This window comes from Pipra filicauda, unplaced genomic scaffold, assembly GCF_003945595.2.
Source record: "Pipra filicauda isolate LSUMZ 115617 unplaced genomic scaffold, ASM394559v2 scaffold54_size4384275_pilon, whole genome shotgun sequence".
NCBI classification, from domain to species: Eukaryota; Metazoa; Chordata; class Aves; order Passeriformes; family Pipridae; genus Pipra; species Pipra filicauda.
In genome coordinates this window covers 1975783-1993996 of record NW_024104698.1, presented here as the reverse complement: position 1 = coordinate 1993996, position 18214 = coordinate 1975783, and the positions used below count along the sequence as shown (strand labels likewise).

The window sequence follows — 18214 nt, the reverse complement described above, 5'->3', positions numbered from 1 at the left end:
TTTAAGAAAGAAAAAATTCCACCTTATTTAATCAATTAAAAATTATATGACCATACTGGGATGGTTATGTCTTGACTGTTGTGATTACCTTATGACAGAAATTACTACCCAGCACCAAGAAAGCCACACAGCTTTTGCTTAGTTTATGGCATAGTATAGACAGTACTACATAGACACACCTGATTTCTCCTAGCCTATAAACATCACAGTGTAACTGAAATACTAAAATAAAAAATAGTTAAAAAATCAGATGGAGCAGATATTAAAAAATTTCAATCCAAATATTAAAACATAGGCCCTATAAGTTTAAAACTTTGGAAGAGGATCCACAGGTGACTCTGTCTCATATTACATATTCTTTGGTAGATGGAACATAGAGGGAATGTTAGAAACTCATCTAGAACACTCTAGATTGCAACAATGTGAGAGCAGACTATTTGTTTAGTGCACTGAAAAACTGTGCTAGCACATGAGATTAAAAAAATAGTGTCTGTAACTCCAGGTTAAACGGGATCCTCAAAGAGAATTCTACAAGAATAAAAAAAAATTAAAAACTGCATACAATGCACACTGGCAACTACATTGTGAGACCTTCTCTGGTTTGCTTCTTTACTTGAATCTGTGTGTAAATGTGTCTGATTAAAAAAACAACTCAGCATCTCACATACCATTTTCTGACATTTCTGAACCTGTGGTCCACATGCTGCAAGCTGACAACCAGTAGAAAAATGGAAGATGTCATCACCAGGAGAGAAGGAACAAGAACAAATATGACTAAGTAGTAGATAAAATGGTAAAGGGTAAAGTTAGGACTGAGGGAATAAAGAGGAGGAAGGAAAGAGAAGTATTAAAACATTGGTCAAGAAATGCAAGTGAGAAGAAATATGCTTAGAATAATCAGACTGGCAAGAATGCTTAGCAGGAAAAATTTGTTCTTGGCACTGAACTGATGAAAATCTTTCCTATAGATGTGTATCTTTTCTTTGCTAAGTCACGTCTACATAAGCGGACATTTGTGACATCATTGCTAGCCATGAGGTAGATGGAAGCCTTAGGTGTATCACCTCACCAGCCAGTTTGCATGTGCTAGTTGTGCACCCTGTTCTGCCAGTCAATACACAATGAGGTTTTTCTGCTTTTCTTTCAGAATCTTTGCATTCCGCAATTAGTTTTCACAGATCTTGAAATGTTCTTATCTAAACTTTGGCTTTCTCTGTTAAACCTGGTAAAAAGTTCAAAAATTATTAGGTGTGGAAGAGAGTGAGCATTTGTCATAGAAAAGAAGACAAGTAATACTTGTTCTCTCTGGAAAACAGCTTCTCTTTGAGGGAGGAAGTGAACTACAAATAGCTTATTTGGGATATCTTGGATATCAATCAGATTCACTGTTCATAGCTGAATACTGAATTTTGGAAGTAAAGACAGTGTAAGGTTGAAGTGTAAAGTATGTAGATACGACTGAAGAAAATGAGATTCATGAATGAATAACTGATTAGTTTCTGAAAGGAGTATGTAAGCTTGTGCCTCTGGGCATGTTAAATTGAATTTACCCACACTTCTGCTTTACACAGTTGGAAATTCACATTAGCACAAAAATTGGTATTATATAGGCAGTATTTTCAGATGACCAAATTATTTTTGTAAACCTGAAGCTATATTGTAATGATACTTGTGATGAAATTGGAAATTTAGATTTCATCTAATACCTTATAAATCCTATCAAATCTTGAGGCTGTAAAAGTAGACAGTGCAGTGCTAAAGAAATACATATCTGTATTACTAAAGTTGGTCCTTATTGGGCCACCGAAGAGTTGTCGCCTCTGCAACCTGGCACTAAACTGAAAAGCAACATAAACAAATCTCCTGAGGTAATTCCGGCATGAATTACCTCACTAATCACCAAATCAAATCAGAATGAAAAAAAAAAGTAGCAGTAACAGCATCAACTTTCTTTTTCTTTTAACAAGTTCTTTCAAGTAAGTTTTTCCAAGACCTCATATTCATAATATCTCTATATTATAAAACATACAATTTTCTATTTACTGTTAGAGTCTCAATATTTAAATTGAGTTGGTTTTAAGAAAGTAAATGATACTTACCATTGTTGTTTTCTTTTTTAGTGTTTTCTGCATTTTAATGGATTCTTTTTAGTGTTTTCTGCATTTTAATGGATTGGTTTTATTGCAAAAGAAGTGAGGTTTTAGAAAATGAAGAAAATGAGAAAAGGGTAGGTGAACCATAAATTTAAGAAGAGTTGGTGTGAGTGATTTGCAGTCAGTCATTGTGCAAGACAAAGGTTTGGCTTACCCAGTGCTGCTCAGAGCACAGTATTGAATGAAACAAATATTTTTCAGGTTTCTTGGCTCTGAGTGATCATGAGAATAATGTTCAGTTGTGTATCAGCAAATCTAAAATATTATTGATTCAATTAGTCAATGTAACTAATAAGTCACATCATGCTTTCAGGCTGCATATGGATGCATTTCCCGATGAAATCTAGACACATGGAAACCCAGGCCACGAAAGAGGCACTGAGTGGGTGCATCATACCCCTGTTCTAAATGATCAGGGAAAGAGCATCACCTCTCACATGTTGCCACTGATCCACCAACCAATTATTAGATCCTAATCTTTCTGTCCACAAAATCAATGGGCTTTGTACAGCTGAAGGGGGCAAACCACATACTTGAAGCTGTGTAGTTTTGAGAAATTGCCCCGAAATTCTATCAGTCTTAAGTATTACAGAATCACAGAATGGATAAAGTAGACCCAACACACACTGGGGCATCTAGTCACTCCCACCTCAATTTTTCACAGTCAATAATTTCTATTATTTTTCTAATTGGCGTGCCCAAAGCAAAAAGCAACCAGTGCCTTAAGGAGTCCTCAAAAGATTAAGAATCACAAAATCGGATAAGAATTGAGGTTGGAAGGGACAACTGGAGTTTCAACTATCCTGTTCAAACAGAACCATTTGAAGCTGGTTGGACAGGATCATGTCCAGCTGGTCTTTGAATATCTCCAAGAAAAGATTCACAAATGCTCACTGGCAGTGTGTACCAGTGTTCAATCACCCTCACAGTAAAAAAATGATTCCTGATGTTCAGAGGAAACCTCGTGTGTTTTGATTTGTGGCCATTGCCTCTGGTCCTGTCACTGGGCACCACTGAAAAAAAGACCCTTTCTCTGTCCTCTTTATACTTTCCCTTCTGGGAAGATATAAAGATCTTTTGCAGATCCCCTCAGGCCTTCTCCAGGTTGAACAGTCCTAACTCTTCAAGCTTTCCTCATTGACGAGATGCTCCATTCCCTTAATCATCCTTGTGGTCCTTCATTTGACTCTGTCCAATATGTCTCTCTTGTACTGGGGAACACAGAATTGGACACAGGACTCCAGGCGTTGCCTTACCAGTAGCCAAGGATCTCCTTATAGTCCTTCCTGCTGTGCTGACAGGTAAACATTGTAACCATCATTTTGAAATCAATTTAATATCTTGAAGAAATACTTGCAGTAATTTATTAATGTCGAATGACAGACAATTATAAAAAAAAACAAACAACAAAAACAAAACAACAAAAACCCAAGAAACACTTGCATCTGTGTTGGTGGTGGCTCATTAAAAGATGCAATTTGAAAACTATTAATCGCAGAGTATATGCCCTTAATCCAATGGAGTTTCATTGAGGGAGATAGAAACACTCAAGAGAATTACAGAATCATAGAATAGTTGGATTCAGAGAGTCCTCCTATAGAGATCATTTAGTTCAAATCCACTGCCATAGGAAGAGACATCATTCAATAGATCAGGTTGATCAAAGCCCCATCCAACCTGGCCCTGAACACTTCCAGAGCTGTGGAGCACCTAAAATTTCTCTGGGCAATCTCTTTCAGTGTCTCACCACCTTTAATGTAAAGGATTTTCTCATGTTTCATCTTTCCGTTTGCAAATGTTACCCCATGTCCTATCACTACTTGGTAAAATTCTTGCTATCATGCTTATAAGCCCTCTTTATGTACTGGAAAGCTGCAATGAGTTCTCCCTGGAGCTTTCTTTCCTTCAAGCTGAACAACCCCAGCTCTCCCAACCTCTCTTCATAGAAGAGGTACTCCAGCCCTTTGATCGTCTTCATGGCCCTTCTCTGGACCCACTCTAGCAGGCCCATGTCTTCCCTTCTTCTGGGGACACCAGAGTTGGATTTAGTACTCCAGGTGGGAGTCTCACAAGAGTACAATGGAGGGGGAAAATCACCTCCCTCAACCTGCTGATCACACTTCTTTTTATGCAGAATACAATTGGCAGTTTAGGCTGGAATTGACTTTTAGTCAATGCAAAATGGGTACAGGAAATCAACAGGGAGTTAAAAAAGTCAAGTTGACCTCTATAACTCTCAAGAATCTGAAATTCTAGGCTGACAAATTTTGGCCATAGAAATACAAGGATAGAGATATTAAGGAAATGCATACACTGGCATTGGCCAGAGAAACATTAGTCTGAGAACAAAAGTGGTTTCATATTGCAGAAAGAGGATATTGCTTTTCATAGTCCATACCTTCAAAAAAGGTGAAGTCAGGTGAAGTAAAAAGAGAGATTCTTTTTTTTGCCTCATAACCCAGCACAAATTTGTTTGTACCCAAAAACCTGACTACACAGAAATATAAACACTTTAGAAAGCATTCCTATTAGTATATCACCAACCAATTTCTTTCCAAAAAGACAAATATGTTTTAGGACATCTTTACATTTAGCTAGAACTTAAAGGTTTTTCTCTAACAATAATTGCTTAAGGAAATGTATGAGAACTAATGGTCTTTCCCACGTGCCAAAAGCTTGTCCCTACCCCAGTCTGCAGATGAGTAGTGTAATCATAAATCTTTATTAAGGGAAAGACACCACATCAAATATCTTCAAACTCTCTTCATTTATTCTGTCCTTCATAGAATAACTTTATTCATTGATTTTAAGATCTAAAGAGCGGTAAAGTAGACGTACAGGTAAGGAAGACAGAACAGTGTGGGAGAACTTACCACCAAATAAACTACTAAAACTATCTTTTTATGATTTCAGCAAAGACTTTAAAACTGACATCAAAATATTGAAAGAATGAGGAAGATTAGTATGTTCTCTGAGTAACATTTCTCACAGTGCAGAAGGTCAAAATCAGGCTGTTTATTTTAGTCAGTAAGTTTCAGTATTAGACTACAAAAAATACAGGTGATTAGTAAGCAATGATGATTGCCTATGTTATATGACTTATCTGTGTCTTTGAGTGATCGTTAAGGAAGTTGATGTGCTGAGCACAGAGCCACATCAAACTATCTACAAACAATACCACATTTAGCTGTGGGGCAGTCTGTGCTTTGCATCAGTCCCCAGTCATCCAGATCTGAATAGCCATTGGAGTGCACAGGGGGGCACATGATCTTTTCTTCAGTGGGTAATGAGTGATGCAGAGGTCTAGAGTTTTCATCCCAAAGTGAAAAGAGATCATGGCCATAATGTACACACAAAGCCCATGGTGTGCACCAGGAATGCATCTTCTATGCAGTATGTTCTTTGGAATGTATTGCCCTGGTTCTGCAGCCAACTCTGGATTGTCTGCATGTTTTATACTAAACACTCCCTGAATAAAATCCAAAAATAATCCAGCATTTGTCATTCAGACAATTCAGACAACTAGAATGCTACTTGATTTCCTACATAACCAGCACACCTCTATTCATGTATTACTATGGTTGCACCGTGTCTCAGATTCCACTGGCTGGGTGAGAAGAGCCCTGTGCCACTGTCTGTGATATGATTCTGTAAATACTACAATAGAGGGTTCAACTTCTTTAGACTGAAGACTACCTAGAACTCAAGTGTTTGATATGTAATTCAATTTCAAAGATTCCTGTCATCTTGTTTAAATACAGGAAGAGAGTTGCGTTAAAGCTTTTACTTCAAATGCAGTGTGTCCCCGGGATGTACTATAGAGCATACTACATGTGACCAAGGGAAAAACAACCCCAAACAATTAATTAATGGAATGCTTAATGAAAAAAAAACAAAAAACAAAAAAACGACAAAAAAACCCCAAACAAACACCCCACCAAAAAAAAGAAAAAAAACAAAACAAAACAAAAAAACACATTAAAAGTAAGCTTTCTAATGCAAACAAATAACTGAAAATGAGTAAGGTTGTCCTGAAAGGAAGAGTGATTCCAGTACAAATGCATGGATTTCTAGTCTCTGAATGTATCTGAAGGCACAAAGCAGGTGCAACCTAGTCAATTATCTCCTATTATCTGTATTATTAAGTATGGTTGTTCATATAAATGATATTATAACTGTCTATCACAGTCCTTTGTGACTCCTGAATTTCTGAAACTCTTAGCGAAGCCAGTGTAACTATTTCTTTTAGTGTAGCTCTCCTGGAGTTCAGAGCCTACTGTAGTGCCAGTGTGGAACACTGTGAGGCCCAAGAGGGAATTCACTGCAGGTGTGCAAGAAAGAGACACCTCCTCTGTCTGTCTGTCACAGGAAGGATGTTAACAAGCCCTATGAGGATTTGGGTCTGCTTATTCTCTTCTGTACTTCTAATTAGGAAACAACCTAAAGGTCTCTGTCAGACACCACGGAGAATCAATTACCCAACTGGGAATGAAACATTTACGTTTTAGAAATTTTTGACTACACCAAAAAAAGAAATGAACCTTTTTAGATAACTACAGCCTTTAGAAGTTTTACTTGTTCTGGAAAGATTTCAAAGTATTACTACTACTTCCAAGAACCTACAAAAAAGGATTTGATCGAGACCTTACTTCAATGTCTTACTAAATCATAGTCATGCAAGCTAAATTAGTATATAAGAGAGACTAACTGTAAAACCTCAAAAGATATAATAGCATACAGATTAAATGCTTAGCATGTTTCTGGACATATTTTACAGATTGTGTCCTCATAATACAGTGTCCATAAAATGTAATACTTCTGTGGTTCGTTCATTCTATACTGCTCTTCTAAAACTTGCAAATTTCCAGCTGCTTTCCAGTACCCCTATGGAAGAGGACATATCCATTCTCCAGGGATTTCCTCAGTAAATGGAAGTTCTCAGAGCTGTAGTGATACAGTACTCGTTTCCATACATTTAAACACAACTGCCCTGTTTTCTTGTAAAAACAGATGTAATCTTCTTCCCCACAGAACAACTTCTGAATGTAGTAGTGGACACCAAATTTAGACATCTAGAGGACAATTCTCTAGTGCCAATTAAAGCAGTTCAGAGTATACCCATCTCTTACTTCCTGTGCTCTGTGCTGGAGGATGCTGAGAGGAAGTGAGAAAACACAGTTCTCCCAGTATGCTAGTGATAGTGCTTCATTCTAATGAAGCACTGGCACAAGCCGGTACTTGCTAGTCCTGCAGGGAGAAGGATGGTTTAATTTTAACAAGCATATGGAAAGATAAAAAGAAATCTTAGTATAAATCACTAAAGTGGTTAATTAATTAAGGGACACAAACCCATAGGAAATCAAGCACTGTTTCCAGGGATCATTAATATACTTGGCTGTTGCTGTTGTTTTTTTCCCCTCCCCATGGTTCTATGAGAATTTTAAGATGAAATAATGAAGCAAGATACTATAATTCCTACTCTTCTTTACACATTGGCTACAGCAGCAATAATGAGAACTTTGGCATTAAATACGGTTCTTGATAATTTTGGAGCTATTGGGCATGATCAGATTCAGATACACTTTCAGAGAGGGATAAAAATCAGGCAATCTCCTAAGTATTCTAATGTTATTAACTTGAGAAGAATTCTTCCCAGATATTGGTTTTCATAGTGTGTAACCTTTCTTTCAGGTTCAAAATTAAAACAGACCAGATACTACACATTTTAGGAATTGTGTTTAGAAACAAAATTAGGACTTGGAAGTAAACCATTCTTTTTCAGAAGGAAGTATTTCTGAAGTATTTTCATAAAAAGTGAAAATTTCATTTTGCTAATATAGTAAACATGGTAAGTTTAAAACTTACAACTGGTTTTTTAGTTCAACTTTATTTTCTTGAGATGTCACTAAGCTTATTCTCATTTTACTATGTGACTGCAACTGGTTTTCTAGAAGCTAGATCAAAATAAGTTTTTCCTTTTTCTTAAAAAGAATATTTGTTAAAAAAAAATCCACAGACATTTAAAAAAAAAAAAAAAGAACAAACCTATTAAAATCTTTCAGCAGTGAAAGTCATGACCTCCTTGTGCTGTTATTTTCTGTCCAGTTACTGAAATGTAGAATCCAGATGTATGCCTGTTCTGCCTTTACAACTGAAAACAAGGGTGACTTAGAGAATTACTTCAACACACCCCTTGTCAGTGCTACAGACCATTAACAATACTCTAAATAGCATGATCAAATCCCAAATTGCAGATTCAGTCATAAAAATGTCTACATTTCATGCTGATTCAGAGGGGTAGCAACATTAACTGCAATCATCAAGGAATGTGACATCTCCACAGGATTTTGTACAGCTCACCGATCTGGTGACAGGACAATTGTTAAAAATTAATGGGGATCATCAAATGTGGATAAGTACAGCTTGGCAACTATGAAAGCCATACTTCTCATTTGCAAGTGATAATGTAGTATTATTCCATGATGATAGATTGTAATAGATTATTTAGATTATGCTTTATTCAGGAAACAGTAAATCTTCTTACTCTTTGAAATTCTGACCACAATATTTATTTTTTAAATAATTTTTTTTAATTTTATTTTTTAAATAAATAGAGATAGGAGAAAATTTTACATTTTTTTCTAATTTTTCTCTGTTGAAAATACACTTCCACCTTTTGTTTATCCATTATAATCCTTCACTTCTCAATCAGTTAACATTCTAAGAAAGTCGAGATCCTAAAATCCAAAGTTTATGAAGAGATTCATTCTGATAGTTAATAAGCAAAATATCAATATATTGTAAACAGTAATTCCCACCTCCATGTCTGGATTTATAAGGAATGATGTGAGTTTTATTGATATATTCTTACTACTTTACATGCCTGTATTTTTAAAGTGCAACAAAATATTTCAACCAAAATCACCAGCCTGACGAAGGATCTACTGAATTACATAATCCAGGTTGTTTTATGCATTGGGGCAGAGTAAACTATCACACTGTTTAGAAGATTGCTTAAATACTCCTGCATAGAAGCTGATCCAAAAAGGATGATCAGATAACTGGAAGGATGATCCTGTTTATCATTATGGACAATGATCATTTGTTCTGAAGTTATAGATTCTAGACACCTGATGTTGTTGTCCGAGAATGAGACTAGACAAGTGACACTTCTTTGTCCATGCTCACTACTCTGAATGTCTGAGGAGTTCCTAATGTTAATGCAGTGACTTGAAGACTGTCAGGAGAAAAAAACCATGTGTTATATCTGTGTCTTTTAGGGACGAAAAAAAAAATCAAACAAATTTAGCCAATTTGTAATACTTTGAATATATGCAGTGCACATGAGCAATAGATAGTCTCCAATGATTCTGACAGCAAGTAAACAAATGGTCATAGAGAGGAATAAGAAGAATCTTAAGCATAAGAGACAATGTTTGAATGAATGTAAAAGATAGAACATGTTTCCTCCTGTTGTCAGGCATGGATCTGCATTTCCCAAACTTTTACATTTCCTGCAAATACCAGTGGACCAGACTGCCAGCAAACACCTGTGGAAGCTCAAAGTCTTGCACCAAATGCTGTCATCAACACCCTTGCCACTGCAGAGATGAAGTCCAGATTCCATCAATTGCAGAAATCATCACTGACTCAAGAGTACAGCAAATAATGAATATAATTATTGTTTGTTTATTATTTATGCTACTTGTGGGATTCACTGATACTCAGAAATATAAGAGATCTTAATTAGACAACATTTAAAAACCAGGAAGTTCAACACATAATTGAAAGTATTCAAAGAGGTTGTCTATATGGAGTGAATTTTCCCCCTCCAGAGAGCGATTCAGCTCATCTATCTAAAATAGATATCTTAATGAGGAGATGAATTCTTTTTCAGAGATACCTCTTTCTCTCCACAGATTATAAGAGGAACCCTCCTGGCTAAAGTTAGCCAAAACTGATATCACCCTCACTAAACCATGTAGGATTGACTCTACCCATTCCCAATGTCACACTCCTGCATGGAAATACACAATTATGGAAACAAGAAGCACCATGCTATATGTAGGGAAAAGATCTAGACTGAAGTTGCAAAAAGACTTCAAAATCTGAGTTATAAGTCCTTGACCATGATTGTCTTTTAGTACAATCTTTATAGGGTTCCAGGACATTCATTGGACTTCATTTAAGATTCAAAATGAAACAGAAAACCAAAAAAGTTGACATTGTCTGTACTGTCTGACAAATGCATAATTTACATTACTGGTCCTTTCATCATTCAGATGGGTATCCTATTGGAGAACTCCAAGGTGCGTTCTCCACATCAGTCCATCTGGATTTCTTTCCAAAGGAAAACCATGAGTTTGAGGAACAAATGCAGATCTGCATCTCACTTTTCCCACAGTAGAAATACTCTGTAATCTCCTCATCATTACTTGGTGAAAAGGATATTTTTTTTTTTTCAGCTTGGGTAATGGAACATAAGGAGAGAAAAGTTAAGGGAACAAAACAGACTCTTGAGTCTCACCTGGCACCCTAACATGTAAAGGACCTCAGTGATTAACAACGAGGATGATTGCAGCACAAGGTTTTAAGGCAGTTTTTATAATTTGGAAGATCCGAGAGGAGTCTCCTTGTAATCTATCTTAGATAAAACAAAAACCTGACCCATGGACCAAAGCTTCCAATATGAAAGAATTCCTCTGTCTCCTGTACTTCCTGAAGCTGGATACAAAAGAAAATGCACTGATACAATACTACTTTAATTTGTATTTTCTAAGGATAATATTCCTTTGTCAATTATGGAGGAAGAAGAATTATTTCTAGTTTGAGTTTTTACTACTGGTGATATGGATACTTTTTCAGCAGTTGATGTTATTGTCATATTTCTGTCTAGCTGACATTTATTTTTTCTTTAAGAAATACCAAATGCATTGAATTTTTGTAAAAAAAGAAAAATTCCTTTTGTCATTTTGCTCAAAATTATCTGACAAGAAAACTGAATAACTTGCGTAGGAGGAATGACTCAAATCTTCATTGTGAGCGTTATTACCTGATATTATTGTGAAAATGTACAAGTTGACTCATTCATAGAAAATCAGACAAACGAAATGACCTATGCATACAATCAAGCAACCTCACACTAATTCTACCTTTACTATGGTGGATCACTGATGAAATATGGACTTTACGGAGTATGATCAAGTACAGGACAAGAGAGACTCTTTTCCAGACCAATAGTCAATCCTGCTATGCAGTCCTTGTGCTAGCATTATCATAGTTATCTTTATTATTTTAAAGAAAAAAAACATAGATTACAAAACTAGTTTATGCAAAAAGATATGTTTTTCTTTATATTTTTCTCTCAAACTTAGTTTCGGATTGAAAATAGGAAAAAAAACCACCCATATTTTCCCTGTAAAATGGTCTACCAGAAATTATTTTTTTCCTTTTGAAAGGTTAAAACTGAAGTAGAAGGTCTCGTTTCCTATAAGAAGTTGATTGCTATCTATTTGGATTATCATATCATTAAGTTTCCTTGGCTTGCTTAGGTCCCTGATTACTATCTAATAAAGCAATATGCATTGGTACATAAAGGGACACATTTATTAAAAACACTCTTTGAATTCTTCAGATGAGAACATTGTGAGCATGTAACAAATGAGCGTTACATCTATATTATATGCATCATCCTGTATTTTAGAAGAAACAACAGTAATTTGTTTATATTTGAATTTTGGCTAAACTGAGTAGGAACAGAAACAGTGTGAGATTTGACACGAAGCTTAGTAAAAAAGCAGATAAATGAGATGGACCTATGCAGTGTGTAGGTATGTAACACTGAGGGAGAGGTGAAAACACTTCTTTTTTTTTAATTAAAAAGTATTGAAGGCATAGTTTCAAGGTTAACATAAAATAAACTTGAGTTCAATAATGATTAAGAAGAAGGGTAAGGTAGTAAAATGCTAAATACTCCTCTTCTTTACAGGTCATGGTCATCTCACCTTTGAACTGGAATTTGCTAGCAAAAAGGTAACAAAGCATAATAAATGCTTCACTTTAATATGGATGGGGTTAGAAGAACACATTTTTTTATAGATATATCATTTAAAAGAAGCTTGGGATTGTTTGGCACATTGATATCCAGAGCTGAATTAACAATGGTAAATACCAAGGGCTGCATAGACAGGACTGAACTAGTAAAGAGAAGTGTAATACAGCTGAGAAGCCCTACTGTCTTAAGTGGTGTTTGAGATGAAAATAACTATTACTCTTCTGACAGTGATTAGAGCAGAGCTAATCATAGCTGGATTGAATGACAATATATCTCAATTTTACAAGCACTTGTAATACTCACTGCATATGTCATTATTCAAAACTTTGTATTGTATAATCATGGATTGTATAATCATGGATTACTGAAATAAATACAGAGAGTTCTTAAGTGGCCTAGTGAATTCTAATCACCATAAAGTAAATGTCATCAAGCTTTTAAATTAACTGGAACTTGCTATTTATTATTTCCTATTAGGTACACTACTTGACTAGTTAAACTGGTTATTGGATTCTTCATACAGCAGCCCCTGAACTCCTTCAGTCAATTAAATTCTTTATTGCATCTGATTTGTCAATGTCAGTGTCACTTCTAATCTCTTAAATCCACATTGGCTCAGAAGCTTTAAAATGTACTTATTCTGTTACAAAATTAGGAAGTTACATAGACAGAATCCTTTCCCTCTCCCTCTTCTCTGTGCAAACCACAAAGCTGCTAATAATGCAAAAGATATAAACACTTGTTCTTCAGCCTCTATGTCTATACTCGTATACCTACCTCTCTAGAATGAGACATTTTTTAAGACAAGCTACAGAACTAAGTGGGAAAAATATACAAACAAACAAAAAACTCTGTTGGGTGTTCTGCTACCAGCATATTGTACATTGAACACTTTTAATCTTTGACTCAGTTTCGTAGTACTTTAATCACAGAAATTAGCAAAACAAAGTAACTAATTCCAGAAATGGGAACTTTAACATCTTGGTATTATTATTCACAGGTTTTGATTTATATCTGCAAAAGTATTCCAGACATTTTTTAAAGTTGTTACAATATTAAATTTCCTCTTCTTAAATCTCCCCATTTCTTTGTTCATCAACAAAAGCTAGATTTCAAAGGAAAAACACAGGTGTTAAAGGAAAAGGAAGGAAAATACAGGTATTAAATGACGGTTCTGTGAGATGGTCTTGTCAGCCTAATAACTCTTTAGTTCACCTGAAGAGCAGCATAAACATGCAAGCTATTTATTTCCATATTGTAAAGTAGAGTTTGCCAGACACAGACTTATTTTTCCTTTAAAACCATTCCCTTTCTAAAGGATCTCCTTTTTGACAGCAAAAAGCTGCTTTTTACATATTATAGGTATATAAACCTCTGAACTATGAAAACAATTCCCCTCCCAGGTTAGGCGCATCACCTTTATTCTGAAGAGAAGGCAAACCAGACCAGACTCTTACCAGACACAGGGAAAACAATTGCTTCAGCTCGATCCAGCAGTGCCGTGAGCGAACAGGCAGCCTGAGAGATCCCTGGGCCTCATACAAAAGAGAGATAATTGGCTTTCACGGAGGAGCTGTAAACATCCATCACGGCGGGGCTGGGCGGCGGCGGGCGCTGCCCCGGCCGAGCTGGGCGCTCCCCGGCGGGATGATGTCAGGCACAGCCCCGGGCGGGCGCTCATTGGCTTCCCTCACCTGGACCGGCCCTTAACCCTAAACTGCCGGCCGCCGACTGAAAGGTGTCTCTGATCATTAGATACACACACACACAGGTGGGGTCTTTCTAATTTTTTTCCTCTTTCTTTTTGTCTCCCTTTTTTTTTCCCTTTCATTTTTTTCTTTCTTTCTTTCTTTCTTTTTTTTTTTTTTTTTTTTTTTTTTTTTTTTTTTTTTTTTTTTTTTTTTTTTTTTTTTCCCCTTGCAGAAAATAAGATTGTACAGAAGCTCCTGCTTTGGGGACCAGGTGCTTGTTGTGACTTAGCTATTGAATGCAGCAATTAAGTAAATTCTAAAAACTAATTTGTCTAAATTATTAAACAAGACCCTCAGGTAACTGCATTTTCATAATCTGTTTACTATATGACAGTAATCATCAAAATATTGTACAGAAGAGGTATTAAAGGAAAGGTTAATGTATGCAGCACCTGGAGAACTCACTTTTTAAATGATTTTGCGTTGCCTTCTCTTAAGGCATGAGATTAATAAAGACATACACTGGTGGAAAAAGGATGTAAATTCAAGAATATTGCACTATTGTAGTGTCAGGTTGATTATTGTATCTTTTTAAGTATTTAAAACTAACAGCAAAAGTAAAAAGATGCACAATTGTACATGCACAGTTATTCTTTGAATGTTAGGTAGCAGTCTAGATATTCTGTACTAGTAAGGTGTGAAGCACTATCAAATGAAGGACATCAAATGTATGATGTCCTAAATATAGTGACATTAAGTATTTTGCTATGTTACAGGCAATATCATAAATCATGTGAACTTTTGAGTCAAATCAGTGTTAGAATTGCTTTCCCACTAATGAATATTTTCATCTCTGACCTTTAAGTCACAAAAAAATCCAACTGCTGTGTAGAAAAATGCAAAATCTGATCTGACACACATTTGTATCTTTTGTTCTATATAAACTTTTTTTTAATCTATGGAAACTAATATTTTATTTCAATGAATAGGAATTCAGTATTTACTGACAGTAAATTATATGCGACATGAGTTTATTTATGGTCTGCTATTCCTCATGACCAGAAAGGAAAAAAAAAAAATAATTTTTTTTTAAATTATTACTCAGTTTGTTCTCTTTGAAAAAAATAAACCTGCAAAACCAAAGAACAAACAACACTATACCAAAAAAAACAGGAAAAATGAAATATAATCAAATAGAGTTTAGCTTAATCTATAAGACATGAAAGATAAGATTTCTATAATAAACTTGATAAACAGCTCTGTTATTTCTTTGTGGTTCTTTCACAGTTTTTTAGAGACTCAGGAGATTAAATTCTGTGGACTTAATAAACAGCAGTTCTGTGTGGGGATCTGGAGGCTAACCTATTAGTCAAAACATACTTTAGGCCAAAATGAAAGCCTCTGTTCATTTATTTCTGCTCAGAAAACATGGGAGTTCAGATGGAAACGTATATAAAAAAAAGATTCATTGCTATTCAAAGTGACAAAACTGAATTACAGATCAGAAAAAATTAATTTGGACAATGGGAATGCCAGCGTTGCTTTTGCTGATTAATGATCAAGGTAAGACATAGTAATTGCTAAGAAGATATGAGTTATAAGGAAAAGAATTATTGATGAGATAAAGTATGCTTAGATGTATCATATGTAAAAGTTACATTTTCCTTAATATTTAATGCTATAAATAGTCTAGATGACATATTGTCGACAAAATTTGATTATATTGGCTGATTCAGCCTGAAAAAGTCCCTAATTTCCAGTATTTGGTTAATCTTAACCTGATGAATTAAAGTTCTATACATTTTTTATCCTTATGTAGACTACCCTTTATACCTTAACGGAGCATATCACTCACAGATAACCTGTTAGATCATCTTTAATGGTAGACTGCCATACTTTTACAAAGTCTTCAGTGTTCATAAAGTATGTTCTCCTATAGTGATAATACAACACCTATGCTTTATGAACTAAATAGTAACTTATATTAGTAGAAAATTTACTTAGAAAGTGTAATACAAATGCTAATTTGGAATATTAGTGGAGAATATTTTTTAGTAAATGGCCCGTAAAATTTGACATTTTCTTTATAAAATGTCTTTTTTTTCTGCAGTAATATATGATAAATTAATGTTTTGAAATTGAACTACTTATGAATGTATTGGTAAATTATCAATTTGTTCTTGCTTCAAAAATATCTATCACCAGTATTTTTAAAAACATGTCTGAATTTGGAGATCTATGCTAGAGCAAAAGTAATAGCTGTAGATAACAGAACAGTTCCATGATCCTAATCAAGTCAAACAGCATTTTTCACACTTCCCCATGCTGTCACACGTGGGTTATAAGCAGTTTGAAATAGAAATAGTGAAAAAAATTATAAGATTTAAATCAAACAATTCAGAAAAAAAATCTGTAAAGTCATTTCTTTAAATGAAAAATTATTTAAAGAAAATAAATATTTTGAATAAGTTACAAGAGCTCAAAGAAGAGTGTGCATGACTGTGTTTAAAATTCAAGAACACAAAATTCTTATACTCCTATCATAGTGCCTTGAGTTGTATATATGAAGAGACAAGCTTGTTAATTCTCATGCCTGGCACAGACTGTTGTTGTCAGTGATATTTTTTGCCACCATAGTTTCAAATCCAAATCACATGGAAAAAGAAAGAGGGAAAGAACAAGAAAATGAAGAAGTGTCCAGTGATTTTCAGTAACTAGCTGTATTTTTTTCTATAACCTAATATCAATCAATGTAGGAATAATGCTGAAGAATCTTACTAGAGTGGATATTTTAGTCCTCAAGCAAAGGGAAACTCAGGTTTATTAGTATATATTTCCCATGAGCTGAAATCATTATTGCATTTAATTGCTTGACAATTACTTCTGTCACATCAATCTAATGGTTAAACCAATTATTTATATTACAAAACATAGTTCTGCAGCAAACACTAATTGAAAAACACAAGCAGTTCTTCAGCATTGCTTAACCTATATGTTATTAATATTGGAAAGTCTAGGTTTAGAGATTTTGGGAGACATTAGAACTCAGGTGATAAGAGTTTTTAGAGATTGAATATATGAGCTCAAAATTATAGCTCTCATAATCCTGTTTATGAAATGAATGTCAAGTTAGGTAGACCTGATAACTATCACAAATATTTTTTTCCCTCCTTAATTCAGGCTACATGAGCTACATGCTCTTAGGAGATTTATATCCACAAGATGGCAGCTCTGTTTGCATGGTCACTATTTTTTGCAATACTCAACTTGAAAATCATAACACAGGGTTTTTTTGGCTTTTGTTTGTTGTTTTTTTTTTTTTTTTAATTTTATAGTAAGTAGGCTTTTGTACCTCCTGAGGAACTTAAAAAAAATCTCCAAACAATCCCAGTAGTTATGCACTAATTAACCACAATGAAGAGGTAAAATTTGCTAGGCGTTGAGTAGATTATAAGAGGAATATTTAACAGCACAAACTTTATTTTTAGAGTCTTGAAAGAATCTCCATTCAGACCCGTATGTTCTTCAGGCTTCAATTTCTACACTATCAAACCCATCATAGCCTTTGACAGATTCAACTTATAGAATACAAAATATTCTACTGAGAAAAAAGGAAGTGCTTATATGCTTAATGGTAAACTTAGGTTGATAGATTTCCTCTATAGATAATGATATATTTTATTTTTCTTAATACCTAAACTCATCAAGAATGTTACTGTTACTAAAATCTAATAGATAGCTTTATTTTAAGGTAAAAAATTCTGAGATGTTTATATGTACAGATCAACTACATACAATGAATAACTGTTTGTGCCCTGTAAAATTAATAAAATACAAAAAAACATAAATAGCAAGTTTCAGCTCTCTTCCAGAGCATCACTCACAGCTGAAAGGATTAGTGAGAATATATGTGAAAGCATTTTCTTTGTCAATGAAACTCAGTAAATTAAAATGAAGCTTTACTAAAAAAATGCATAATTTCACACGGAAATAGTTTGTCCATTGGATGGTCATTTCAAAGGAAACTGTTTGGCCTAGCTACCTGTCTATATGCAGTCTTTGATGGCACTTTGATGGCACTTCTGGAGTGGAATCACTGGTCCCTCAGAGAGGAAGGAGTAAGGAATTCTGAGTTACCTAAAATTTGTCTTTGACCAAACCCCTTTGCACGTATCATTATAAATCAGTGGATGGGAGCTTATAGACTGTAGTAAATGCAAAACTGATTGATGCGACTTACCTCTTAATGAAAAAGAGTAAAATTCTTTTTAAGTAGTGTGGGGCAGGAGTGCATGTATGAATGTTTATCATGGATC

At 34.8% G+C, this 18214-nt stretch overlaps 1 protein-coding gene and 1 long non-coding RNA gene across 8 annotated transcripts in view; one reads left to right on the top strand and one right to left on the bottom strand.

The window, feature by feature from the left end:
• MGAT4C (MGAT4 family member C) overlaps positions 1 to 18214 on the bottom strand; it is a 343947-nt gene that overhangs the window by 125654 nt on the left and 200079 nt on the right. For 2 of the 5 annotated variants that reach the window (XM_039387269.1, XM_039387270.1), the window contains exon 1: positions 13665 to 13814. The exons of the other annotated variants lie outside the window; for them this stretch is intronic. The gene's annotated coding sequence lies outside the window, so the exon portion shown is untranslated. Of the gene's footprint in view, positions 1 to 13664; positions 13815 to 18214 lie in introns of those variants that run through there. 5 annotated transcript variants of the gene reach the window in all.
• LOC120324473 lies at positions 1102 to 9848 on the top strand. Of its 3 annotated transcripts, none has more exons than XR_005565818.1 (4): positions 1102 to 1126; positions 2121 to 2227; positions 3378 to 3454; positions 9634 to 9848. It is a non-coding gene; the product is annotated as an uncharacterized LOC120324473 (long non-coding RNA). The 3 variants fall into 3 exon arrangements; XR_005565817.1 differs by lacking the exon at positions 9634 to 9848 and adding an exon at positions 5067 to 5158; XR_005565819.1 differs by lacking the exon at positions 9634 to 9848 and adding an exon at positions 5067 to 5158 and having other exon boundaries at positions 3218 to 3454.